Consider the following 27,983-nt stretch of genomic DNA (forward strand, 5'->3'; position numbering starts at 1 on the left):
AATAGTCAACCCAAGAATAGTTTAAGAAAGGATACTGCCAAATGTCTTGCTGTTACTCATTGGTTTTATTTATTTGTTTGTTTTTGCTTAGCTGATGACATTGAACTTCAAATCTAACCCTACCCTCCCTCCCAACAGAGCTGCCTCTGACCAAGGGAGATGTTGCCAGAGCTTCTCCTCACCTGACTCAAATTAATTGATCCATCTTCTTGACACTGGAAACCTCTTCCTACACCACCTTGAAAGCCAGAGGCAATATTTAAAGGGTTCAGGGACTCAAGACTGAGGAATCTTTAAAAAGGGCTTGAGCCTGTGAGATGAGATTTAAAGATTTTGTGGGCTAGTCTGGGAACCTAACCATCATTTTATAATTGTTTCTATGGGAAATTTCATTCCAGTCTACCACTTTACAAATAAAATTTTAGAACACATCCCATTCATAAGTTGTGGTTTGTCTGTATTAGTATGAGATGAATTGAATTTTCTGCCTATTTCAAAGAATTCTCTCCTAAAGATTAAAGATCAAATTTGTTCTAGGCATAACTTCCACTCTATGCTCACATGAAAACAGAACTTAACTCTTTTCCAAGAAACAAACTGAAACTATAATTTTAAATGTTTTTTATTTTTTATTTTACTTTCCATAGCTTCTCTTCCCATCTCTGCTTTTGAGTCTCTTCATATATTAGCTATTTTCTTTCAGTGGAAAAATAGGCATAGAATTCATAGATTTTCAGATGAAAGAAGCTTTGTAAGTGAAAAACCTGCACAAATTATAACTAACAATTCCAAAAACACTAGGCAAAATACTTTTGAATTTAGTGATACCATTCTCTGCTGAAATAAAAAAAAGTTTATTATAAATCCAGCTTTTATTTAACCTTTTTTTTTTTTGAGTAGGCAGGGAATAGTTTAAATGGAGTCGTCAGCACATGGATAGTTGAAGACATCACAAACAAGTCTTTAAAGAACTTGAAAATGACTAGAATCTCAACCTAGGAAATAAGCCTGCTTTGCTGATGTCTAAGGAATATAGACCTTGAGAAAAACTGTGGATATTATCCCTGCCTCTTTGTAGGATAAGCTTATAATAATAATATACTAATAATAAGTTTTAATTTCTACAGTATTTCATGGTTACAGACATTTGCTACAACAGTACTCACTGTTAGGCAGAAAGTGTAAGTGTTAATATTTGCATTTTGCAGATGACAAAACTGAAGATCAGAGAGGTCATGAGATCATATATAGATTCAGAGCTGGAAAGGCCCTACAAGGTCATTGAGTCCATCTACCTCATTTTACAGATAAGGAATGTGAGTCTCACAGAAGTTAAATTACTTTAAATTGCTTAAAGGTCACATAGGCAGGAGTTCAGGATTTGAAAACTGATCCTCAGGCACCAAAATCAGAGCACATTCTAATTCACCACATTGCTTCTTATATGATGGGATTCACATAGATAGCTAGGAGGCAGGCAAAAGCTCTAGATGTAGGACTAGATACCACAGGCAGCTGTAGATGGCACAGTGCTGGGCCTGGAGTCAGGAAGACTCAAATTCCTGAGTTCTAATCTGGCCTCAGACACTTATTAACTGCATAACCCCGTAAATCACTTAACTCTGTTTGCTTCAATTTCCTCATCTATAAAATGAGTTGGAGAAGAGAATGAAAAACTATCTCAATCAAGAAAACTTCTTAATCAAGAAAACCTCAAAAGGAATCATGACCAAACAAAAAAAATACCTCATTTTACAAATGAAGAAACTAAGAATAGAAGAGTAGGTAGCCAAGATTCAGACTACTATAATATGAGTAGCAATTTTTAGAGCCATCCCTTTTCTGGTTATTATCAAATTTTAAAACAATCTTATAATGTCTTTTCTGAGTTTAGTGTCTATGATACTGATTTAAAATACAATTATCTTGGGCTGCCATAATTATATTTTATCTAATTTGAGCCTGGTACTCTTGAATTTTAATATTCAATTTAATTTAATTCAACCAACATTTGTCAAATGTAATTATTTTTATGTTGTTGCAGGGAACCCTAAGAGGAGAAACTATTCAGTACAGAGGCAAGAGAATATGTGATATCAAGAGCTTCCAGGACTAAATTGCAGTTTTGCCACTTCCTTTTCTATAGGTACGTCCCAGGTCAAGTCATTTGACTTCATCGATAAAATGAGAGTGTCGGTCTAAATAAATTCTCTTCCAGCTCTAAAAGCTGTCATCCTAGAATCCTTATTCCTACCTTGCATGAGTTTGCACCCTACTAGGGGAGGGGATACTATGTAGACTGATAAATGAAATTTCTAGTGTGACTAGGTAAAGTGAGACTAAGGTTGGGAAAAAGATTTTCAGTTGGAATTACGGAGGAGATGTTTAGTAGCAGGTTAAACGGAGATCTTGTACCTCTCGTGTTTTGAAAAAGGAAATATTTCCTAAACCTTAAAATACTATGTTAACTGTGAATTAATTGATTTGGGATCAGTCGTTTCTGCTGGATCATTTAGTGATAATTTTTTGGTCCAGCCTGGGAAACTAGTCCCCACCTCAAACGTATTTTCCGGGGAAAACGCCAAGAGCAGAAGTTTGGGTGGGAGGTTTCCTCCAGCCAGCTGAGGAGGGGGCTCCGCTCTTCCCCCGCCCGCCCGCCCGCCTCCCTCCCTCCCTCAGTGACGTGCCGCAATGGCCTCTCTCGCACAGGCTGCGGGCGAACATGCGCACTGCCGCCGCTTGCTCCTCAGCTCGCCCGAGCTCGCCGCCGCTCTTGTCAGTCTCCGCGGTGCGGGTCGCCGTGAGCACTCGGGCTGCGGCGGCCGCTCGGGAAGGTGCCCGACCTGCCCCCGGAGCTGGGCGGCTTGGCCGTGCGCCTTCCGCGCCTCTACCTTTCCTCTCCTCCCTTTCCTTTAAAAGCAAGAAAGCCAAGGCAACCCGGCAAGTTCCATCACACTTCAGGGGCTTCCACAGGCAGACAGCTCTCTGCGGGCGACCGCGGCGGCACGGGTAGGAGTCGCCGGGAGCCGCGCCGGTGCGGAGGAGCCCCGCAGCGCCAGCCGCCGCTCGCAGCCCCGCGGGCGGCTGAGGCTCCGGAGCCCGTGCCTCGGGGCGGACCGCGCCAGCCTTCCCCGTCCGCGCCGCCGCCGCCGGCTGCTGCGCTCCTGCTTCCCCGCTGCAGCTCCTGCTCCGACCCGGCCGGGCCGGGCTGGGCTGGGGCCGGGCCGGGCCGGGCTGGGGCCGGGCTCCGCAGTCCAGCTGCCACCCTCCAGCCGAGGCTGGGGCCGCGGCTGCAGCCCAGAGCCTCTGGATGCTAGTAAGTTGAATACAGTTTTTCTGAAGTTGAATGACGGGGCGGGGGACAGGGGGAGGAGAAACTGAGAGGCAGTGCTGGGTTTGCGCGTGTTTGTTTTTTGGGGGGGCGGAGAGAATCATATTGGGTGCTTGGAAGAATTGGCTTCCAGCCCCCTCTCCTAGGTCCAGCAGGGTTTCTAGGCAGAGCTGCAGCTTGGGATTGAGGGTGGAAAGCGAGCCCCTATGTTCAGGCTGCACATAAAAAGAGGGGAGGGTGTCGGGTGACTGGTTAGGGGTGGGTGGGCTATTTACTGGGGGACAACCCTTGAACCTCTGACGACAGCACCAGTTGGAAGCGTGCTCTACGAGGACAGGTGCTCTGATGGTATTTTGCTTCTTGCTAACCACACATTCCAAACAGAGAGAGAGAGAGAGAGAGAGAGAGAGAGAGAGAGAGAGAGAAGTGTCTGTGTGTGTGTATTGTGTGTGTGTGTGTTTCTCTTGTCAAGTCTGCACTGGAGTTGATTCTGCGGCTTTCTGTCAGTCTGAGACTGCAATGGACCTGTGTCTTTTCAGTGAAGGTAGCCAAAAGGAAAAGCTCCCCCCCCCCCCCCCCCCCCAGATCACTGGTCTGCATATCTACCTCAGGTCTTCACACTGAGGGACAGAAGTTGATAGCATTAATGGAATTGGGGAAATAGATGTACATACAAGTCCGACACACAAGGTTGAAGGTGGCTTAGGAAGAGAAATTAAATGGAGAGGTAGTTCTAGACACATGGTTTCATTCAACTTTAGGAATTCAGGGGAGATTGACAAAGGGTGAGGATTCAAATTAAAGGACTTGATGACTTTACCTTAGCTGTCATTTTTTTGTATGAGAACAGTGAAGTCTCTGAGCACCAGTAATAACTCCATCTCTCACTGCAGTGTCTGCAGCTTTGGGGCTTCCCTCTATTTGGTTAACATCCAGCCTCATCAGTATTTAATGCAAATGCTGACGTGCTATAGGAGCCTGCAGTTTAAATCATAGTGCTCTTTTCAAATTGAAAAGCCTTCTCTTAATAGAATAGCACAGAAGGAAGAGCTGAGTCTATTTTTCAAAGCAGCACAAGGAATCAGATGCATAAATCACTTTTGAAAATCACATACATACTCTATGTGATAGCTTGCAGTAGCCTGCCTTTGAAGACTTTTTTTCCCTTATATTTTTTTTTTACCAAAAGTGGAAAACATGCTTGCTAGACAGTTGTTGAGCCTGAAAGTTAAGTGTACTGATGGGCCTAATTAACTTAATAAACAGAGAGAATGATTTATAGGTAGCTGTACTGTTGTACTACTTTGAAGAATAGAACACTTTAACCTTTCTTTCTCATTTGTTTCCCAGAGGATTCCTTTTAAATATAGCAATATATCATCATTGGTGTTTAATTCTTGCGTTGATTAAATTTATATAGAAGTAGATTTTGAAATTCAGCATTATTCTGATGCTATTAGACAATGATTGCAGAAAAAAAGATTAAAGAAACCATTTTAGGATATATCTGATTTAAAAGTCATTGAAAACATATGTAGAACTTCTCTTGTTCCAATGTCAGAATATTTTTATTTTGAACCTAGGATAAAATGAATTAATTCCATTATAAGCCTAGATATATGCTAAAGCACATGATTAGATATTCGACCAAGAGAAAATACATTTTTATTTAAGGTATTTCATTACACAAAATTCTTGTATGGGATTATTAGGTATACATGTATTGTCTATTGGAATAGATTTATTTTTAACACCTTAAGGCAAATTATCAATTTTTTTCATGAAGCATGAAATAGAATGTTATTTTTAAAAATTTTTTAAGAAAGATTTTATTTATTTTGAGTTTTACAATTTTCCCCCATTCTTGCTAGAATGTTATTTTTAAAAGTGTTATCATTAGTCTCTGCCAACTTATTTAAAGCTGGTCCCCCTCTTTTAAATATCTCTATATTTCAGTTTCTTAGTGTATTTAATATTAATGTATAGCAAAGGCTTTTAGTTTATGATAGTATAATATATCCTTTTTAAATTAAAATTTTTTATGTGTGAGGAAATGTGTTTCTAAATGTTATGTCTTTGATGACTGGTTGTCTTTCAGAGGTGGAAAGAATTGTTGAGTAAATTGTTATTTTTCCTGTATGGATATAACATTACCAATTTTTTTTCTACAGCTGAAATGACTTACTACAGACCCTAAGTCACAAATATCCATCAAATTTACCCTTCTAACTTTAAAAAGAATTAAATCTAGCACATTTTCCTGGTTTTTTTGTATATTGCATCATAGTGTAAGTTAAATAAAAATATTTTCCTTCACATAAAATAACCATCTGTTACATTTTGTTCATATTCCAATGTCTCTTCAAGAATGAATAACTTTTTTGTTATATTTTGCTAAAAGTCTCCATACTCTAGTAAATTTCTTTAAACAATCTTCTAGAGGTTGAGAGTGGGTTGTATATGTACTACTTGTAATGTATATCTTTTTACTATCTCCAGGACCCTGAGATGCAGTGAAGAAAGCTAGATCAAGTAGTGATTGGTCACAGGGCATGAACTCAAGAAGTTGATGAGTTGTTTTAGTTGTGTCTGACTCTTCATTTCCTTCTCTGGCTCATTTTTACAAATGAGGAACTGAGGCAATTGAGGAAGCCAAGACAAAAAGGGTTTAAGTAATCTGCCCAGAATCAAACAATTGGTAAATGTCTGAGTCTGGATTTGAACTCAGGTCCTCCTGACTGCAGGGCTGGTACTCTGTCCATTGTCCCATGCCGGGTCAGTGATACTCAGTCAACTCAGGGTCTTGAGTTTAAAATCAACCTCACATATTTATTAGCTGTATATCTCTGAGCAAGTCATTTAACTTCTGTCTACCTCAGTTTCCTCAATTATAAAATGGGAACATAATTGTATCTTTCCTCATAGGCTTGTGAGGATCAAATGAGATAATACTATTTGTAAAGCACTTAGCATATAGTTTAATAAATGCTTATTTCCCTCCTTCCACTGACATATGAGGGACTCAGGTAATTGAGTTCCTATAAACTCTGTTTTTTCGTTACCTAAGATAGTCTACCAAATAGAATCAAGGTATCCTAGGCTTATGTTCACAACCTCCTGGAAAAACATAGCTCTCCTACCTCCAAGAAGCTTACAACTTTATAAAGTCAAGGGGATAAAAGAAAAGTCAATGTCATCTGGGAAGCTAGGTGGGACAATAGATAGAGTATTGCAGGGCCTGGAGTCAGGAAGAATAATTTTCCTGAGTTCATATTTGGCCCTCAGATCCTTACTAGTTGTATGACCCTGGGCAAGTCACTTAAACCTGTTTGCTTCAGTTTCCTCATCTGTAAAATGAATTAGAGAAGGAAATTGAAGACCATTCCAGTATCCCTGGCCCCCTCCACTCCCCCCCCAACCCCTCCTCCCCAAAATCAATACAAATAGGATCAAGAAGATTCAGACATGACCGAAAAAACAAGTGAACAAGAACAACAAAATAAATGTCATTTACTCTGTCATGAACGTGCTCTGGCCTTTTGTAGGGTGGAGAGATCATCTTTAGTGGGTGGAAATCATCAAAGATTTTATGAAGGTAGCATTTGACCTGGGCTTCAAGGACTGTCTATGATTTTGTAAGAGATGGGGAAGAATGTCTTGGGTGAAATGAATAGCAAAAGTAAAGGGCAGAGATGAGAAAATGTAAGGAGTGTAATCTAATGTGACTGAAGGATGGGATACATATGGGTAAGGACTAGTAAATAAATTATGCAATATAAATTCGAAGGGCCTTGAATAGTAGGCTAAGCAATCAAATGTTTTTGTGAAGAGGATTGACATGATCACACCTGTGCTTTAAGAAGAATATGGAAATGGCGTATAGTGGAGAGACCAATAGAGATTATGTAATAGTCAAAAAGAGACACAATGAGTTGTGAGAATGGCCATTCAATTCACACAACATTGTGACTGACTGGATATGGGCAGAGAGGGGAAAAAGGTGAAGATTTTGAGTCTGAGTGACTGAGAATGATGATGGTATTACTAAAAACAACGAAGTCAGATGGAGAAACCTCTTTGATGGGAGAAGATAACAAGTTCAGTTTTAGACATGTTTACTTTGAGATGTCGAGGTATCCAGGGGACAGACAACTGGAGATTCCATGTACCAGTCCATGAAGAATGAACAGGCAGGCATATGACTGAACAACAAACTAGGTGGTGCAGTGGATAGAGCACTGGCCCCAGAGTAAGAAGGAAGGGATTTAGCATCCAACCCCAGACACTTTATACTTAATAGCTGTGTGATCTTTATGATAGTATAATATATCCTTTTTAAAATTAAAAATTTTCATGTATGAGTCTCGCTGTTCTAGAAAATGTGCTTCTAAATATGTTATGAGTCTTTGATGACTGGTGGTCATTCAGAGGGAGAAGGAATTGTTGGACAAACTGTTATTTTTCTGGTGTGAGTCACTTAACCCTGATTGTCTCACATACAGAGTCATCTCCTGTCATGTTAATTCATATCTGGTCTCTGGACCCAGATGTCTCTGAAGAAGAAAGTGAGGCTGGTGATTTAGCACAGCTTCCCCTCACTCAAATCCAATTCACGTGCTTGTCATGGCACCGTCTTTCTGATGTCATGTTCTTCTTTGAGAATGAAGGACAAGAATTATATAAAAAATAAAAAAATTTTAGAGTAAGGGATTCAGGAAAACAAGAAAAGCCTCAGGTAGACTCTGGAACTGAGCTTTGAAGCCCTGAGAAGGGAGAGAATTGCAGGAGATGGCTAAGAATGGAATCTTTGAGAATGTCTTCATTTATGGAAAAAGAGGAGCCAGTGAGAAGTGCAGAGATTGGATTAAAAATAAAAAGGTAACCCAGGAGTCTCTAGGTGGTGCAGTGGATAGTGCACAGCCCTAGAGTCAAGGACCCAGGTTCAAATTTGGTCTCAGACACTAGGTCTCAGACATTAGTGACTCTGGGCAAGTTGCTTAATCCTTCCCAGCCCCCCTCCCCAACTTGCCTCAAAAAAAAAAAAAAAAAAAAAGAAATTAAGGTAATGCGGTGCCAGAAAAACCTAAAGGAAAAAAATTCCAAAAAGGGAATGTCTGTGAGAGGATAAGGATGAGGATTTAGGGAAAGTCATTTGGATTTAGGTCAACTTTAAGGTATCAGTTTCAATCAAATGGTGGAACAGAAGAAACCAAAAATGCAAAGATTTAAGAAGGAGTAGACTCTCTCTTTTAAGAAATTTGGTTTGGGAAAGGAGGAAGCATGATTGCTAGATATAGATGGGTCAGTTTAAAGAAAGTTTGTTTTTCCTGGTTACAAATTATTCAGACCAGATACGAATATGCACCTGAAAACCTGGGATAGAGACCTTCCCCTAATATCCAGTTTGCAGACAAATTAGAAAAAAAAGAATGATGGAGAGTTGTTTTCTGAGGGTGAGCTGAGTATAAAGCAAGTCTAAAGTATTATGGCCTCTATAGTCACAATACCTCAATTCTCAAAAATCATCACTTTTGGGGACTTTGCTGCCAAGGTTGACCTTTTAACTGAATGGCATTTTATTCATTTCAAAACATCTTTTGCTTTTGTTATCTCATCTGAACTTAACAATATAACCCTATAAGTCATTTAGAACATGCAGTTTTATCTTTATTTTACAGATTTAAAATCAGGGTATAGTTAGTGTTGGCAACTAGTTAAGGACATAACTGGCCTTACGGGACTGATGAGACCTGAGTAAAAATTCTGCCTCCGATACATACAGTTTTTGCAACTTGAGCAAGTCATTTACCTCTCTCAAACTTATCTGTAAAATGGAGATAATACAACACCTGCCTCAGTATTATTGTGAGCATCAAGTTATAGAATTTATATAAAGCATTCTGCAAAACTTAGAGCACTATTAACATGTTAGCTACATTATTTTGGTTGTTGTTATTATCAGTCTAGTGGTCCATGCATTATAATCTAGTGACTAGACAAACAGGAAGTCTCTGAGAAGTGGTTTTTGGCTGCTGCTATGTTGGCCAATGGAAGACAAATTGATTGGAGAAATCTAGTGATTGCAGTCTGGACTATGTATCTCTGTCTTAGGCAAGGTCTGAAAATCACTCTCTTTTTAACCTCCATTTCTGTTGGGTAAAAAAATGGAAATTTTCAGCTTTCATTGTAACACATTTGATTTGATTTACAACAAATACCTAAATGCAATAACAGTGGAATTTATTGCTATTAAATTTTTGTTTACTCATAAATTTTCTCCTGTACTTTCTCCACTTCTTAACCTCATTTCCTTGTACATAGAGTACATAGAATCTATGTACTTACTGCCCACTTTATATACCACTAGATTCAACTCCGGATGGTGGCATGACATGTTTCCTGAACACAAACAACAGTTGCTACTCACTGAAGAAAAACTTAATATCTGCATCTTTTGGGGGAAGAAGATATTAAGATTAGGAGGCCCAACCAAACTTAAAAAAAGGAAACCACATGCTAGTTTTTTGAAACAGGAAATATAAATCCTTCAAATGATAGTGGAGTCATAGGGTGTTTATGAGGGTAAATGTTTGCATCATAGTAATATGTTTATAAAAGAAATGAGAAACATTGAAATCTGATTTTTCTTAGATGATTAAAAAATAAGTTTTATTTAAAAAGCTTCAAGAAAGTCAATAATAAAATATTGGGAAAATCATTCTTCCCTCACTGTACTCACCTTCCCTCAGGGAATCACAAATTATTAACAATGTCATCTGTCATTCCCGAGGAGAATATCTTTTTTTAAAAAGACAATTTAATGCCTACATCTGTAAGAGTGATCAACGGGCATCATCTGTTTTAAATTGTGTTGTTCTGGAGTAGAAACATTTCATTAAAACTTCTAGCTCTAACCCCCCCATTCCCATTTCTTAGGACAGTGATAACTAGGGGATTTAAAGTCTTATTGTGAACCTTTCTAAAATGTATAATCTCTATTTTTCTCCAAATATAGTAAAATGTATTGATTGTTAGCGATATTGTATTTGGACTTGTCTTGCAATGTCATTTTCCTATCTTATAAAACTTTGTTTTATAGTTTGCTTTAAATAACCCACTGTTGAAAATGAACTAAGTTCAAAGAGTCAGGAGGACTTGGGTGTGGTAGTTAAGGCACATGTTTTTTGAGGGGCTAGACTCAAAATGAAACCCCTTCAGTGCTGTGAAGGGACTAAATCTTAAAAAAAAAGTTCTGAATGTTAAATTTCCAAATTTTATTTTTCATCCTACCCTCTCCCCTTTCACCTGTTTCATGGCCTGAAATTCTCTACTTGCCACACCCAATGTTCTTTTGTATTTGACTGGTATCTTCCTTCTAATTTGGTTAAAATAGTAAAGGATGAATCACCAGTGACTTTTGTACTTTTTTTTTAAAGTTTTTGCAAGGCAAATAGGGTTAAGTGGCTTGCCCAAAGTCACACAGCTAGGTAATTACTAAGTGTCTGAGGCCGGATTTGAACTCAGGTACTCCTGACTCCAGGGCCGGTGCTCTATCCACTGTGCCACCTATTTTTAATACTGACTTTGCTTGAAATAAAATATGTGGATTTCTGTATAGTACAAACCAGCAAACATGACTTTAATCATTTTTTTGAATACATCTATATAAAAATTTTGTCATTTATCATTTAGCAAAAACAGAAAAGCATATGTCATAGGCAGGATTTTAACTCAGTTCTTCATAGGAACATAAGAGCTGGAAGAAACCTTGGAGATCATCTTGTTGAACTTCACATTTTACATAGAAGGAAACAGACCTAGAAAGGCAACTTTATGAGTCTTGGCTGACCACACAGCCAAGTGGTCAGATTCTTTGTTCATTATGTAACTTGAAGTCATCTGAACTGCCTGAGTTAGGTTGGAAGTGGCATTATTGATAAAATGAGGGAGGTGAATTTGATAACCTTTCGGTGCTTCCAGGTCTAAGTTGACTGATAATAAGAGTTAGACTCAGAATTCATACTCATATCTCCTTACTCCAAACCCATTACTCTTTCAACCAATACATACTTAAATAAACAGAAATATTTTCTAGCTATTAGAACTCTCCAAAAATAGAATGAGTTGTCAGGGGAGGAGTCAGTTTACTTGTGTTCAAGTGACAGTTAGATGAATGCCCATTTGTTGGGTGGGTATTTGTGCAGCAAAGTAGGGTTGGACAAAAGTCCTTTCCAGTTCTAAGGCTCCGGGCTTTCATTAGACTGTGAGCTTCTTGAGAACAGGAACTGACTGTCTTTTATCTTTCTTTATATGCCTAGCACTTTGCAAAGTGCACTTAATAAGGGTTTATTGACTGGCTGACTATTTGATGGCCCCTAGGGTCTTAGCTAAAAGCAAAGGGAAAAACAATCACAACCAAACTACAACAGGTCATTAAGAAAGCTGGATGACTGACACAGGAGACAGCTGATGCTTTATACAATTAGTAACTGTGATTGAGGTAGATGAGAGAGATTAGGAAATAATAACTTTAAATGAAAATAAATTTACTGTAAAATACCTTGAAAGCCAGATGAAAAGAAGATGATTATGAAGTAAATCAGAGCTGTTAGAGAGAGGTGAATTTGAAGAGCTTGAAAGATAGCAAAAGAGAAGTATTAGAATTCATGTTTCTATTGTCCACATAGATTATGTAGTCCTGTTTACCTAGGCATTAAAAAAGTTATTTATCATTATACATGAAATTATAATTTATTGGGGAATGGGTTTTTGTTTCCTCCTTGATTGTCGTAGAAATTACTAGAGCTATGGGGAAAATAAGAACACCACCTGGAGCCTTGCTAGGCAACAGATGGCCCATGGCTTTTGAATATATTGAATAAAATCTTTGAGTGTTGTAGCATTTGTATGTCATCTCTAAAATGGATTTCATGAATGATTGATTAAAATGAGATTTTTTTTATCATAATTACTAAATGAATAAGCTTTGATTTTGCTACCTGGTCTATACAAATAACCATAAGGTAGTAATAGGACTTTTTTGTTTGTTTTTTGGTATATGGTAACTAGTCATTGCTTTATAGCTACATCATGTCCACAAGGACTACACACACACACACACACACACACACACACACACACACATATACATATAAAAGGAGGGTGAAGATAGATTTGTGTGTGTGTGTGTGTGTGTGTGTGTGTATGTGTGTGTTTGTTTTATTTTTACTGGTCAAGTTGAAGTACTACACTGTAGAAATTAAGTATTGGCAGGAATCCAAATACCAGTGTACAACAAGTTATTTATGCAAATGTCATTGATTGCATTTCTATAGCAGTCACCCACACATTTACACAAATAATTGCTGATAAATTTACTATAGTTAGAAGTCTTAGCTTTCTGAAACATCACCTCTTTTACTTATTTTCATCATTTAAAAATAAAAGAAATTCTTTTGATTTATGAGTCAAGTGAATAAAATAATCACAAATAAAGTGATGGAAATAAGCTTTTCGTGTTCCTTTACATACTTTATTTAGATTAATGGGTCTGAAAAGAGTAAAATAGAAGGAGTGGTACATGATACCTCTGACACTGGAGGCAGTGTGGTTTGAAAATGATTGGAAATGACATGGAGGCCTGGTTTTAGATAAGAAAAAGTGAAAGCTTTCAGAGTCTAAGGACCCAGGCACAGAATCCAGGAGGTTAAGTTGGAAAGTGTTGAGGAGAGGCAATAGGGTCTGGAAATGGCAGGGTTTCTCATCAGTGTGGGGGCATTCCCTTCAATGATGTTGAACTCTACCTATCCCTGTTGCTTCATTCTGTATAACTTGTCCACGTCCTGTCATTAATTTGCCATGAAGGATCCACCCAATATACCTCAGACTTTTCTCTAGTTGTTTTTTGATATTGTAGGGATACCAGTGGATACTCACAAGGCAGACAGAATATCCTGTCTGAAACAAGGCATTGTATGGGAGAGAGAGGAGGGAGCATGTGCCAGTCAAGATAAATTACCATTTTCTCTACCACCACTTTGACCACCATTTTCCCTTAGACTCTGATGGAGACAGACCAGGACTTTGTACTCAGTAACCTTTAGAATAGCAATTCTTACTTCTGCAGCTATCATCCTGGGAAGCAACCCATTGGGAGATGCAACCTGACAAAGGTTCCTGCAGGTACCACTGTCACATCTGTTGAAGACTGATAAAAGACAGTTCTTGTCATAAAAATCTTTGGTTATTATCAAATGGTTCAACATCAGAAATTTAGATGATTTTATCAGTGAAAGTAACATTAAAGAAGAAACATTAATGTCTGGTTTGCTGATGAGCTATTAGGACAATGACATGTAGTTTCCATCTGACTCAGTTGAGATTTTCCATATATGTTATCTCCCCTTTTATAACATGGGTTCTCCTTTTGCAGGGACTGTTCTACTTTATTCTTTATATTGTAAAACTTGGCATAGTGTTTTACATATAGTAAGTGATTAATAAATGCTTCATTCATTCATTTATGCAGTAAAGTAAGTGGGAAGCTACCTACATGTCAGAGCTATATACTTTACAGGTGTCATGGTGGAGAGAATGCCAGTCTTGGAGTCAAGAATACTTATCTTCCTAAGTTCAAATCTGGCTTCAGACGTTTACTAGTTATGTGCCCCTAATGAAGGCACTTAACTTTGCCTTAGTTTCTTCATCTGTAAAATGAATTAGAGAATGGGATGACAAGTCACTCCAGTATTTGTGCCAAGAAAACTCCCAACAGATGAAGAAACTGAGGTAGAAAGGAAATAAGGAATTCGCCCAGAGTCACAACAACAACAACAACAAATATACCTTCCTCTTTATTATGACTGGGTTAATCTTCTCATTTTAGTTTCTTTCTAAAATATAAATCTTCAATATTTTACAAATATATATATATATATACATATATATTATCATTATGACTTTTGTGATTTGTGGAACTTTAAAGTAATTCTTAGGATGTTTTTGACTTTCTTAAATGGGTGGTCAAATGTCATGTTGTCCCTCTTAATTCTTGTCTGTAAGATTAATGATTAGCATACTTTCTTTCCTTTCTACATAATCATCTATGTATCTATTTATATGCCTTTCTATCACATTATCTAAAAAGCTACAAAACACATTGGGAAGATAAAGAATTATATTTTTATTAAGTAGTATGAAGTGAGTTCCAAATGTTCATTCCAGAAACTATATATCATAATATTCATATTATATAAAAGGCATTTATTTATACAGAGGGATATGACCTTTATCTAAAATAAGTTCTGTATAAGTCATAGAAACTTCTTAATTGAGCAATTGTTTTTATTTTCTAAATTTTAATACCCATGAAGTAGCCTGAAGTATCTTCATTATGTCAGATGCTGTATATGAACAGTATTACTAAATTAATTTAATTATAGCTATGCTTATGGGTAACTTTTAAAATATGGACTATAATGGTATATTCTACCTCTCCAGAAGATAATTAGGAAGCTTGTCCAAAATTTCCAGATGAAAGTAAGAAGTTGTATGTGCTAAGTGCTTATTCCCTAAATCTCAGTTTCAGGCTTCACAAGGTCAATTTTGCATTTTATCTTCAGTAAGATTATTGAATATAGGTATTGAATGTAGGTATTTTTAGATATAATTGTCCTTGCCCATCTTGATCTTTTGTTCTGGCTGTTTCACTTTTCCTTTCTGAGCCTGTTTGCTCATCAATAAAATAAGGGAGCCCATCTTTCTCCAAATAATCTTGTAATAGCAGAACTGGTATTAGAATCTCCATTTCCCAAAATACAATTCAGGACTGTCCCCACTAAATTGCTTCACCTCATATTTTTTTCATTTTAGTCTATAGCACTTATTGTTTGTTGTCAGTAGACATTTCATCACATATTGTTTTCTATTATTTGACTTTTAAGGATGATGCCAGTTCAAATTTGGCCTTAGACACTTATATGCTGTGTGACTTTGGGCGAATTCCTTAGTTCCTTTTTACCTCAGTTTCCTCATCTGTAAAATGGGGATAATAATAGCACCTGCTTCATAGAATTGTTGTGAGAATCAAATGAGATCATACTTGTAAAACACTTTGAATACTTTAAAGCACTATGAAAAATGCTAGCTATTTGCAACAACATCATCATTATTAGCATATGTTCTTAAGCCATATCTTTTCAACTTGACTACAAGCTCTCCCTAGACATAGGCAAGGGCAGCTGGTGTTGTTAGAGCACCAAATGTGGAGTCAGAAAGACTCAACTTGGTGAGTTCAAATCTATTATTAGCTTTGTGATCATGGGTAAGTCACTTACCTCTGTTTGCCTCAGTTCCTCATCTGTAAAATGAGTAGAAGAAGGAAATGGCAAAACACTCCAGTATCTTTGCCAAGAAATGGAATCATAAAGCTTCTAGCATGACTGAAGTGATTCAACAACAACAAAAGACATGGACAGTCCTACTAAATGTGGTTTAGTGGAAGAAGCATAAAATTTGAAGTCAGAAGACTTTGATTTTGAGTCCCAGCTCTGATACTTAATGACCCTATAACTGAGTAAGTCATCTTCTCTTTAAACCTCTATTTCTTCAACCTGTAAAATATTGTAAATGATACTTGTGTTGCATTCCTTAAAATTTTGTTGTGAAGAAAGTGCTTTGTAAAATCTTAAAAAAACATTATTAATCAAAATCCTTATAACTACTATCTCTCAGAGCTTCTAGAATATTGCAATGCCTACACAAGTAGATGTTCAATGAGTATTTGTTGAGTAAATAATATAATTTTCTTATTTCTGTATTTCTTCCTGTTAGAAAGACAGTCAGAGGAGATAGACAGAGCTAGATATATGATTTAATTAGTAAATTTAATTCTGGGTAAAGAAACTCCCTTTATCCATGAAAATCAACTATCCTCCAACACATAATCCACATAGTTGCCTTTGGGCACTTAGATATTAAATGACTTGCCCAGATTTATATAACCAAACACTGGATCAATTGATTAGCATTCCTATTATTTTCCAGGCATTTGCTAGACATGGACAAAAGTAAAATAATTCCTGTCATTAAGTTTACAATCTATAGGACCATAAATTTAAGCTAGACAGGACCTCAGAGTCCATCTTGTCCAACTCCACCTTTTTTTAAAGTTAGGAAACTGAAACCCAGGCAGTTTGGTGACTGGAATCAGAAAGATCTGAGTTTTAAATCCAGCCCTAGACAATAGCTTTATAGCCCTAGTCAAGTCGCTTATCTGTCTTCCTCAGTTTTTTCATTTGTAAAATGGGAATCAAATAAGATCACTTTTTTTTAGGTTTTTGTTTTTGGCAAGGCAATGGAGTTAAGTGGCTTTCCCAAGGCCACATAGCTAAGTAATTATTAAGTGACTGAGGTCTGATTTGAACTGTGGTACTCCTGACTCCAGGCCAGTGCTCTATCCACTGTGTCACCTAGCTGCCCGGAGATTACTTTTGTAAAACAATTTGCAAACTTCAAAGCTCTATATAAATGCTTGTTCTTTATTATAATTATAATTCTTATAATTATTATTATTATTGACTCTCTGACTCTCCTTCCACTGTTACAATTCTAGTAATGATGACACTACACAAAAAGGTGTGCAAAAATAAGTGAGATAATTTTGTAAGATTAGAAAGGTTTCCTGTAGAAGGTGGAGTCTGAACTGAATTTTGAAGGAAACAATTGTAAGAGGTAGTGAAAAGAAGAGTTGAGTGTCAATACTGAGAAGGCTAATTTGGCAGGACCATAATAGGTATAATGGACAATAATATATGATAAGCCTGGAAAGTTAGAAATAGACTAAGTTGTAAAAAAAAAAAGATTTAATTGCCAAATAAAATTCTTCAGTTTCATCCTTGATAATAGAAAGTCTGGAATCTATTGTGTAGGGGAGCTGACAAGATTAACTTGTTTAAATTGAACCTGGGACTTCCTGACTCTAAGGAAGCTGATTTCTCTCCATTATATTATGTGTGGTTATGAAGTGTGTTTACAAAATTAATGAGACTGATTTCTTTGAAAAATAGATCTCATTTAAAAACGTCTATAATATCTCACTATGGCATCAAGGTGGCACAATGGTTAGAGTACCAGACCTGAATTCAGAAAGACTCATGTTTGTGAGTTCAGATCTGGTCCCAAGCCTCTTACTAACTGTGTGACCCTAGACAAATCACTTAATCCTGGCTGCCTCAGTTCCTCATCTATAAAATAAATTGGAGAAGGAAATGGCAGACCTTTCAACTATTTTTGCCAAGAAAATCCCAGATAGGGTCATAAAGAGTCAGAAGACTGAAACAACTAAACAACAACAAATAACTCCCTAGTGTTAATAGAATACTTTGTATCCTATTTAATGTCATTTAAAGTCTTCTAATCTGACCTCATCCCAAAAGGTTTATTTCATTCTTTCTCTTTTTAAAGTCTCATTTCCTTACAATTACATTGTATACATAATGGTAAATAAAAGGTTTAATCATTTAATTTGCATTTCAGTGCCATTTGTGTGCATAAGCAAATTAAATAACATAAGAAAAAAATTACATATAAATCCATTGTGTATTTCACAGATTTTTATGTATGCATTTATATATTGGAGAAACTCATCTAATAAAGTGAAGATTTATTGGGCTGCCAGATGCCCCATGTATCTTTGTTTCAGCCAAATGCAAAAATGCTAATCCATGACATGTTGTTAGCATTCTGTTGACTTGATTTGACATTATTGCACTGCTCACTACCAAGGTGGATAATTAAACTACATTTCACACTAATCTTTGCAAGAAAAGAGATTTCATTATCAGGTGCTATATATCTTCATTCTTTTTTTTTAAAGCAACCCCCCAGATTTGATCACATTTTCTTGTTTATAGTTGATATTCTTCAGATGTTTTTAATTTCAGTAGATAAATACAATTGGATAATCATGATCAATAATTTTTTGAATATTAGAATTAGGTTCCTTTATTTAGGAGGTGATTAGAAGTGCTACTTATGCCTACTGTGCATATATTTTTCTTTTCCTTTCTGTAAATTTTATATTCCCTGCTTCACATTTAGTCCTGAGCCTGTCAAAATTCAAGTCTGCAGCATTTTTTTCTGCTTGATATGTGCATGACAGACTCATGACTATACACATGTTCTCATCCATGCTAATTCATTCATTGCTTTATTTTCATCTGTCAATAAAAATTGTGACACAAATATAAATTGTAGCTTTTTAATTTGACATAAAATAAATATAAAATAATTAATAAAAATGAATTGATATTGCTTATATGTATAGATTATTTATAGATTTGATGTTAGAGCAGTATCTGAGAAGCAGAAGCATCCCAGATTTATTTCTCCTAAGGTAAGATCTAAAATGAAAAAAAAATTCAGATGATACAGAATCATATAATTAAAACTGAAGGGGAACTTATACAACATCTGGTCCAACTCTCTCATTTTATATTTGAGGAAACTGAGGCCATAGACTCTAAGTATTTTGCCTAAGGTCATACAAGTATAGAATTCCAAGCCATGCCCTCTGACTCAAATCTATACATATTTCTTCCTCTACACTATTCTACTGCCATCATCCCTCTTTTAAAAATGATGTTTTTATTTTGTTAAATATTTCCCAATTATATTCAAAATTTTTTTAACATTAAAAATTTTTGTCCCAAATTCTCTTCCCCTCCCCCTCTCATTGAGATGACAAGTAATTTGATATCAATTTTACATTCCACTCCTTCTTTTTATGTTTTTCCCCATTTGGGCTGGATTTTGCAATAACTTTACCAAGGGTCAACATTTGGGTTTTTATTTTTGCATGACTTATTTTTACACTATAGCCTGAATGACTGTATGGCTAATGTGCAATTGAAATAAGGAATTTTGGTTCCCAGCTTAAAAAGTGTTCATTCTGGGTAATTGAGTTGAAAAATCATCTTCAAGAAATTATGGTGGGAAGTTTAGAAAAGGACAGCAACAAAGCCACAGTGACTGAGAATAAAACAAAGCACTGTGGCATAAAACTATCATTTAGTGGAATGGTTTTTATCTACCATAGTTTTTAACCTTTTAGATTGGCTGACTTATTTGTTAATAGTAGCATGCCAACACCCAAATTTATTATAGAACTTTCCTTTTAATAAATAATATCATTTCCAAAACTGTTGTTCTCCATAACATTTATAATAAACAGCTCTGGGCTGACAGTGAGCATTCTTCTCTCATACTGTTTTGTAGCCACAGGCCATTTGGCATTTGGATATTTCTTCTTATGTATTTTCACACCATCACATATCCTGAAAACAGTCGGCCCTAGATTAGAATAAACCCTCTGCTTCCACATTTAGAGGAGTCTGGAGAGAATTGTTTTCCCTTTTTGCTTCTCTCCTCACCTCTTCCCTCCACTCTAATGCAGTTCCTGATTGTCAGGACCTCTAGGCCGATGTACCAGGCAGTAGTCATAGGGCTTTCCTTTTATAGATGGTTGTCTTAGCTCTAGGGAATAATACCTTTAGTAGTAATGTATGAAATGTGCCCATGTGCCTGCCTTAGATTGTAAATAATCATATGGCATGAATGGTATCAGTTTTATTCAACTTGTACCTTATCTAGTATGTAGTTGAGTAGAAGAGACAGATGAATTCTTGATAAGAGATTTTGGTGATGATAAAATAATCATGGCTTTAATTCTGAACTAATAGCCAGACTCTTACACAGGGATGCATTTGGAAAGGATTATTGCTCTCTGGCCAGATGTAAAAACCAAGCTGTTTGTGGCTAAAATTAACCCAGTCCCTTGAGAACAAAAGGAATAAGTAGATATTTCTTCAGCCATTTGAGTTGGAAATTAGTTGTAATCTCAGAATAGAAGCAGAGGTAAATTTATAAATCATTCTTGGAAGGTTTGTAAAGAACACCAAAATTCTTGTGAAATTAAAAAATCAACCTTTTTTTTTTTTGGTTTTTGCAAGGCAGTGGGGTTAAGTGGCTTGCCCAAGGCCACACAGCTAGGTTATTAAGCCTCTGAGGTCAGAATTGAACTCGGGTCCTCCTGACTCCAGGGCTAGTGCTTTATCCATTGTGCCACGTAGCAGCCCCCAAAATCAACGTTTTAATGAGTTAAAGTGTTATCAACTTTTCCATTCATTCTTTCCATACTTATTGAGTTTATAAGGTATTTTGCTGTTTGTTATTAGATAAAAATGTATAATATATACAAGTATACTATATATAATGTGTATATATAATATATATATAAACAAACCATACACAAATACACTTGACAGAGATACATAAATATAGAAATGGAGATATCTATGAAACGTCGTCCAATTTTTTTTCTTAACTATAATTTTCCATGCCTTTCTAAGGCCTAAGGTTAAAAAAATGTAAAAAATAGGGGCGGGAGAGAGGTGAGAAATCCATGTTAGACTTCTTATGGGGTAATTTTCTCTTTTACTTCAATGCATTTTTATTCAATACTTACTATTGTAATAGAGTCTGGAGGAGATTTTTAAAAATAAGGATAGCTAAGACAAGGTCTCCTTGTGAATATTACAGTCTTTCTTCAATCACAATGCTTATAATAGATTAATACCTTGAACTATTGTAGTCCTGTGACTTTATTTACCCAATTGAGAAATGGTATTAGGAATAGTAGGGAGAAGTTGGATTTGGATTTAGTAAGCTCTAAAATGTGTACATTCTGCTTCTGACAGTTATTAGCTGTCAGTTTATTCTGATGTTTCTCTCCTCTTTTCTGGTGTTTCTATTTAGGCAGGAAAAGAAAGGAAATGAAACAAAATGAAATAATTATATAGTACCTGTTATTATATTATCTTAATTGATCTTCACAATAACTGTGGATATAGATATTGTTATTATTTCCATTTTATAATTGATCAACTATTAAGTTATTAATTTAATTGGCTAACATTAATCTACTTTCCCAGGGCTACACAGGGAGCTTGGATTTGAACTCATTTTTCTGACTAGTTCCAGATTCCAGCTAGCTACTTACCATGCATGTATTTTATGTCATAGAATAATAAATGCCATTTTTATATTCCTTTATATGTAAAGTACTCTACAAACTTATAGCAATCCTCTGATGTTGGTACTCTGAGCAATATTCCCATTTTATAGATTAAGACAATTGAGGCTCAGATGTCAAGAAACTGTCATGGGTTATCCAAACATTAAATTTCAGGGCAGTATGGATGCTCAAAAGCATCTAGTGAAGTTATATCAAATTTCAATTGAAATAGAGAATGATAAATGGTACTCATCCCTTTTGATCTCAAAGGATAAAGGTAATTTTACCCATAAATAGCTTAGTTTTACCTCTGGTCAGAGAGTAATTTATCTTTTCCAAATCTTTTCTTTTCTGTTTGGCTGTTAAATCAAACTTCAAAACTATTTTTTTAATCTATTGCCAAGCCAAGCCCAGAATTCTTTTCACTACAACACAACCCAAACTTACATAAGAATCACTTTGATAAATACACTAGACAAGGATCATCCAATCTCTGTTTTAAGATATCTAGTGAGGGAGAACCCACCATCCAGCGAGGCAGCCAATCACAGAAACATAAGATGTTCATTCTTCTGGAATTCTTGCTATAGTCATGGTTAGTCCAGTTCTTGGCCTCTACAGTCCTCCCACATGTCCCCTCAAATAACAGACTCTTACTTGGAAGAGTCCACAGAGGTCATCTAGTCTAAACCCTACCAGAACAAGAATATCCTCTACTCTATCTCTAATGAGGTAGTTAAATGACAAAAAAAGAATAGAGGGTTGGATTTGGAGTCAGATAACTTCAGATACTAGCTCTGGGACTCTGAGTGAATCATTTAATCTCTATTAGATAGCTCAGTGGATAGACCTCTGGTCCTAAGTCAGTGGATAGAAATAGGAAGATCAGAGTTCAAATCTGGCCTCAGATGCATGATTCTGAGGAAATCATTGTTTGCCTCAATTTCTTCATCTGTAAAATGAGCTAGAGAAGGAAATGGCAAATCCAGTATCTTTGCAAACAATGCTCCAACAAGAGATAATGAAGAGTTGGATATGACTGAAATGAGGAAACAACAGCAACTAAAGCCTCAGTTGCCTCATCTTTAATATGGAATTAATAATGGTATTCACCTTGTCTGGTTGTTGTGATAATCAAATCAGATAGCCTAGGTGAAGTGCTTTGTAACAGTTAAAGGTTTATATAAAAGCTATCCATGAAGGTGCTTATGTAGTTTCTACTTGAAAATCTCTAATAATGGAGGGCTTGTATCATGTTTTTGACAACTCTGTTAGAAAATTGGAACTTTTTTTGTATTGAGCTAAAATCTGCCTCTCTTTTTAACTTGTACTCATCACTTCTTGTTCTACCCACAGAGGCCAAGCATAAATCTCCTCCATATTCATGTTACATATCTTCAAATATTAGTCTTTGTCTCCCCATGAGACTTTTTTAGCTTCAACATCCCTTGTTTCTTTAATAGGTCCTCATAAGGCATGGTCCCCAGGCCTCTCTTATCTTCCTAGTCACCCTTCCCTGGATGAGTCTTTTGCTGATCCTTACAGAAGACATTAGAAGAATCCAAAGCATTCTCCATGCTTTGGAACTCTCTCCTTTCTAGGAATCCCTGAATTCCTTCAAAAACTCAGTTCATTTATCACCTTCTACCTGCAGCCCTTCCTGATTTCCCCTAGCTACTGCTGCTCCCAAACTATTTTATATGTAAGCAATTAATGAATGTTTGTTGACTGTATATCACTTCATATGCACATGTCTTCTTTGTTAGACCATTAAATTTTTAAAGTAGGCACTGATTCAATTTATCTTTGTATTTCCAGCATTTTATACAGTCTAGCATGTAGCAGGTAATGAATAAATGCTTATTCATTGATTGGTTGGACAAGGTTACTGTATAGCAGAGCTGGGTTAATAACCGAGTAGTTAGTATTTAAGAATTAGTTGATAGATAAACTCTATATTCACATAACCCAAGATGTGCATGATTTAGAGATAATAGTCCTGCATTATGATTTCAGTAACTTTCCTAATGTTTATTGTACAAATCTCTTTATTCTCTTATTCTAAATTTATGACTAGCTTTAACCCATAGCTCCCCAGAGCTACTGAAAAAATCTCAGGTGCTTCTCATCTTGGCTTCTCTGCCCATTCACTTACCCATCTGGGCTCTGGGAACTCCAATCCTTTTTGATATATAACGTCTTCTTTCTTAGGCTTTCCAATTTTCTCTAGTTTATTTCCAGACACCCCAAAATAATTGGGTCAGTTCTTCCTGTGCCTCTCACTTCCCTACAACTCAGTATTAGAGAATTAAATTTCTTGCTGGATGGATTCAGAATATCATAGGATAATAGACTTAAAGTCAAAGGCTTTTTAAGGGGCATCTAGTCCAATATTTTAATTTTTCAAACAAGGGAAACCAAGGGTCACAGATGTTAAATAACTTGACCATAGTCACATAGTAGCCAGAGCTGAGAATTGAATTTATACCCTCCAATTCCAAATTCATTTCCACTGTACCACATTGCTTTCTCTATTTATCTCCTTTTAGAATGTATTTTCTTAAGTTCATAAATGTTCTCTCTTTAGGAGTTTCTCTACTGCTTAAATAGCTGATACCCTTAGGTATCTGGACTTGATCATCTCTTTTTAACCTCTCATTTTCTGAATTTGTTTTTTTCTCTTAGTATAGTTACCTTGACCAAAAAATTCCCCTCCTGTACCCTGCCCTTTTGTAGAATGAAGCAGTATTCCTCTGATTACTGCGTATGTTAACAATTAAATGTTAAATCCAGTAAACCTCGTTAAAGCATCTTTGTCCTGGACCTTGTGTATCTACTGGAGATGGGGAGCGGGGAATGAAATCAGCCCCACTAGGACCATTAGGATTATAGGTATATTTTGATGGTGACCAGGAGTGGAGTGGGGAAAGGTAAGTGGAAAGCTAGATGGAGTAGTTGATAGTGTACTGGGCCTGGAGTCAGAAAGATTCATCTTTCTGAGTTCAAATCTGGTCTCAGATATTTAATAGCTATGTGACCCTGGGCAATTCACTTCACCCTATCTGCTTCAGTTTCTTCATCTGAAAAATGAACCACTCTCACCTGTAGCTCCAAGAAGTTGTAGCATGCTCAGAGGTCACACTCTGGTAAAACTGTCACAGCAGGCAGGCTGAACAGGCCTCAAATCTATCAGTGAGTTAGGGGAATGTCCACCCCAAGCATGCGAAGACTTTTCCCAGCAGAAAGGACAGATGAGAATGATTTGTTTCATGAAGGCAACTGAAACAGCTATAGAACATTTAAAGCTAGTCAGCCATTGAAGACACCAAGGTCATACATTGCTCCACTGCATCCCAGGCCATTACCAGTCATCTTTGACTTTTGTCTTGCTATTGGAATTCAATGACTCTGGAAGAGAAAGTGAGATGATGACTTTGTGAAGTTCTGCTTCACTGAAATCCAATTCATACTTGACTCAAGATGTCAGTCTAGGATGTCATTGGTCCTCTTTGAAAACAAAGGATCAGCAACAGCAACAAAATGTGCTGGAGAAGGAAATGGCAAACTATTCCAGTATTTTTGCCAAGGAAACCCCATAGGGGAAACAAAAAGTTGGACTAGACTGAAATGACTGAACGACATATAGATAAATGACTAAAAGTATACACAGAATAATACAAAGAAATTTCAAGAGGTAGATAGTGCTAACATCTGGGAGAATCTGGAGAGTCTTCCTGTGGAAGGTGAATCACATTTTAATGGAAGCCCAGGATTCTTGGTAACTGAGTAATAGCATCCCAGACATGGGGTGTGGGGAGGGAGCAAGAGGGAAACACCAGAACAGGAGAGATTTGTGTAGAAGAAACAGCTAGTAAGTCTCTTTGAAGGAATATACAAATGGCATACTCAGTTGATATGGCCTTTATAGGTTCCTGTTTAATTATTCCCATTGCATTCCTCTCCTTTGTGTATGCCCAACCCATGTCAGAAAATTTTACAATAGACATGTTCATAGGACTAGCAATAAGGCTATGATTTTTCTTCACAATTCAAATTTTATACATTTTCTGCAGCCCAGCATTTCCATCCCCACCCCCTACTGACCAATTTTTAGAGAACATTTTCAACAAAAGCCTTTTTTTTTTGTCTCATTCCACTCATTAACATCCTTTCATCACACATCCTAAAAACACATTTAAGGTTTCAATGGGGAAATTTTCAATGAAGTGAAATATCCTCTGTCCCCAGGACAGGTGGAATAGTGTCCTTGTACAATTGCTATGTAGGACAGAATTTTGCAGCAGGAGTGGGGAGGAGTGATTAGGGACTTAGACTGAACTCTTAACAGATGTGTGGTTTTCTTTTATTCAGAATGCATCTTACATGTCTCTGAATTCTTATCCTGAACATTAAAGAATTCAGGAGCTGGGCAAAGATTCATTTGGCTAGCCTTTTAACAAGGTTCTTTCCATAGTCTTTATGTAGTCAAAACTCCCCATCACTTCAATGAGAGTTGTGCCTGCAGGGCTGTTGGATAGGATCCATTGTTAGACAGCTTCTGAAGGAAGTGAAAAGAGGAATAATCACATGAGTGATTTGAAAATATAGTTTCTCAAGTCTAGAGAGTCTGTTGCTTTAATGCCCAGACAGATTTGGTTCTTAAAGAAAATTGTTTTATTTATATTGATTGTTAAGAAACATATATTACAGATCTTTTTATAAAATAAAATCCCTTATGTGAACTGCTTTGTGTATTAATAATAAGTAGTCAGTCACAAAGCTCTTAGGGTGTACAAGGTACATGGTGCACCTTATGCACACAGGCATCAAATAGTTGGAGTCTCAATATATAAAAATGTTCTTTATAACAATAAAATGCTATGTAAATATAAGTCATTACACAAAAGATTTTAGGGAACTGCTCTTGAGTTTTAAAAAGGGTTCACCACAGGAGTTCTTTTAATAGCAAATTCTCCTTTGTGCCCTTAAAGTATGATTCACTTTCCAAAAATTCTGTTTAAATGCCAGGTTTCCAGGAGCACAGCTTTGGCATAAATTAATCTTGTAATTTGCCAAGCTTACACATGTGCCATACTATCAGATCCAGGCTGTCATCCTCATGGGTCAGATTAGGGATAGCCAGGTACTAGAGCCCACATAGAGGCCCAGAGACAGATAAGTCAAATCTGTCAGGAATCATTCAGTGGGTGAATCCAAACAAGCACTCAGGTTCCTAGCAATTGAGAGGTCTGGCAATAGTCAAATGAGGGTGCCAGCAGGCTAGCTAACCATGAGGCAGTCCAGTAGTAGGCAGAGGTGCAGACAAGGGGTGAAGCTGGTGTCTGGAAAGGAAAGAAGGTAAAAGGTAACCCAGTCAGAAGGACTGATATTCAAGAGTAGGATTCTTCAGTTTTTTTTTCCATTCTCAGCATAAGTTACTGCATAACCACAACATTAGCAAGTAAGTTACCTTCAGTAATTTAAATCAATGTCATACAGTAGAAAAATTTTACATCAAAGATCTGATCCTTCCATGCCCAAACTGTTAGTGCCCCTTCCCTCCCTAACTAGTTTGTGTATATACGCAGATATGTTTGTATATGTATGTAAATGTAAATATGTACATGTGTATATGTGTGTTTATATATAGATATATAAACACATATATACTTATATAGTCTTCCCCCCAAGATACTTGAGAATCATTGATTTTTATTTAATTTTATTTTTTTGTTATCTCCAGTGTCTGGCTGTTTCATGTATAAAGGTCTATGTTAGTCTTACCTAAAACCTGGAAACCATTCAGAGCCATTCAAAATCCTGAACTGGAAACAGAATTAACATTCTGCCTTAGGTAAAGACTAGTTCTGTTACTTTTCAGATCATCAAAATAAAAGCCTCCAAACCCTCAATGTTTTTTTTGGGGGGGTTCTATTTTCACAAGACATGGGAACTATATAAATTTGCATTACTAAAAATAGCTTTCTTAGAGAATGTCTTATACTTCAGCTGATTTTGAATCACAAAAGGTGATTCTTAGAATGTGGGCAGCTTGGGCACAAGGCCACATTCATTACTAATTCAAGTGCCTGTCACAGTGCTTTACACAGTCCAGTCACAAGGACCTGTGGTTTCAGCACTGTGGGTATTTTCTCGACCCATGGAGTTTACAACTTCGCCACACTTTAGCTAGTAGAGAGTTGTTTCAGTCATAAAGTTATAACCTTTAGCCAACCTCATGCAACCTTCTTTCCAAATAGGGCTGTGTTGATCCTAGTACATTATTAGCACTATTTTTAATTTCAATTCAACAAATATTTATTTATCTCTTCTATGATCAAGACACTGTGCTTAACAGTTGGGACTAAATTAGGAAGGACAGAAACTTAGATTTCCCCCATATGAGCCAGCCCTTTTGTGAAATTGAAACATAAAACAGAAAGGGGGATATTTTGTTTTTTGTAGAAAATTCTTTAGAGAAAACTTTTTTATAATCTTACTTCACTAAAATGTGTTAAGCTAAGACTATACACAATAGAGCAATTATTTAGCCCTTACTATGTGCAAAGCTTTTATTAA

The 27,983-nt window shown here is 36.6% G+C and overlaps 1 protein-coding gene across 9 annotated transcripts in view; it reads left to right on the forward strand.

Moving 5' to 3' along the window:
* The first annotated feature begins 3,228 nt into the window (after window positions 1-3,228).
* The window catches only part of PAG1 (phosphoprotein membrane anchor with glycosphingolipid microdomains 1), a 224,886-nt gene continuing 200,131 nt past the window's right edge, over window positions 3,229-27,983 (forward strand). For 7 of the 9 annotated variants that reach the window (XM_074201516.1, XM_074201515.1, XM_074201514.1 and 4 more), the window contains exon 1: window positions 3,229-3,316. The gene's annotated coding sequence lies outside the window, so the exon portion shown is untranslated. The remainder of the gene's footprint in view (window positions 3,317-27,983) is intronic. The other 2 variants (XM_074201517.1, XM_074201521.1) reach the window with 1 other exon arrangement.

The sequence above is a fragment of the Macrotis lagotis genome, chromosome X, assembly GCF_037893015.1.
Source record: "Macrotis lagotis isolate mMagLag1 chromosome X, bilby.v1.9.chrom.fasta, whole genome shotgun sequence".
Classification (NCBI taxonomy): domain Eukaryota; kingdom Metazoa; phylum Chordata; class Mammalia; order Peramelemorphia; family Peramelidae; genus Macrotis; species Macrotis lagotis.